Raw genomic sequence first — 1,582 nt, forward strand, 5'->3', positions numbered from 1 at the left:
GAATGAATAGTGGCATTGTAAAGCGCTTTGGGTGCCTTGAAAAGCGCTATATAAATCCAATCCATTATTATTATACAAATAATCACTCACAGATTTCATGACCTTCACGGCTCCAATAAGCTCTTTAAAGACTATTGTGCTGTGGGTGCCTGCGGTTGATTTAAGGCCTTGGCCGTGCTGCAGGTTTACTGAGACGTGGATGGAGTTTGCTGTAAACGGGCTCACAATCGCAGCCGGGAGACGCATACCACCAACGGCTCACGGTGCTTTCATCTCTCCTGGAAGCCCAAACGCCTCAGTTCCGTTGAGGCAGCGCTCACATGGTCATGGTGCAGCTTTGGACCTCTGCTGATGTATATGTGACGGGAGATCAGCGCCTGCAGATCCTCGCCTTGACGCATGCTCCATCATCGAGGTAAGTAAATCCCCAAAAGCTGATTCTGCTCATCTGGACATAGCAGTCAGCTGCAGTCAGCTGAGAGTGAAGAAGTCACTTGGATGAGTGACGAAACGTTTCTCCCACTGAAAACAGTATACGTCCAGATGAACAGAATCAACTTCTTAGGATCGGCAGATCCTGTTTACTCTGTGGAAAGTGTGTCAGTGGAAATCCACCTGACTGTGTCCTCGGCTCAGGTCGGCAGGGGAGATGTACAGGATCAGTTTAAGTCATTTAGTAAAAGTTTAAAAGCTGCAAAGCTGAGCACAAATGGTCCAGCCTCATCACAGCACAGCAAAGTGAAGGAAATCCAAACAGGAAGCAGCCAATCATGTTTGTCTTTAGAGGTTTACAGGTTTTTATCTGTAATATCTGATATATGAGAAAGGGTTTCCGCTTTAACGTCAGCAAACGGCGGCCGTTTATTTTAAACCCTGCAGTGAGGACAGACAGTTTCATCTGATGAGCGGTTTCCTCCTTTTACAGCCCTGAGCTCTTTGCAGTGACTGAACCTGCAGAGTCCGTCAGTGATCACAGCGCCGCTACAACCGCTGTGAACCAAACCAAACTCAGACCATCGACCCACGCTCAGCCTCTGCTGCCAAACCATCGAATCAGACTATAAGAACTCTGGTCAGTATAAAAGAACGGCATTAATCACACACACAAGCCCGTTCAGCTATCTTAGTGAGGACCTTCATTGACATAATGGTTTCCCTAGCCCCTTACCCTAACCCTTACTCTAAACCTAACCATAACCTAACTGTAACCCGGACACTAAAACCACATTTTGAGCCTCAAAAAGGCTTCAAACTTGTGAGGACCGTGAGTGTGTCCTCTGTTGGTTTTCACAAGTATAGTAGAATGCAGATTTTGGTCCTCACAAAGAGAGCTAGACAGGAACACACACACACACACACACACACACACACACAGTCCCTGTAACTGTGATTAGCGCTGTGTTGCTGCTCTCAGTCACGTCCAGATTTTGCACAAAGATTCACACAAACAATCTAAGGAGCTTGCAAAGAAAAGTGTCTGGACTTCTTTATGTTGCTTGAAGACGTTTCACCTCTCATCCGAGAAGCTTCTTCAGTTCTAAGGTCAAATGGTGGAGAGTCCCAGATATAAACCTAGTGGGAG

The 1,582-nt window shown here is 46.5% G+C and overlaps 1 protein-coding gene across 1 annotated transcript in view; it reads left to right on the forward strand.

The window, feature by feature from the left end:
• rab33a (RAB33A, member RAS oncogene family) overlaps nt 1–1,582 on the forward strand; it is a gene marked incomplete in the record, with an annotated part of 21,437 nt that overhangs the window by 2,073 nt on the left and 17,782 nt on the right.

Source organism: Haplochromis burtoni, unplaced genomic scaffold (assembly GCF_018398535.1).
Source record: "Haplochromis burtoni strain Fernald_Lab_line unplaced genomic scaffold, NCSU_Asbu1 Contig_159, whole genome shotgun sequence".
Lineage (NCBI taxonomy): Eukaryota > Metazoa > Chordata > Actinopteri > Cichliformes > Cichlidae > Haplochromis > Haplochromis burtoni.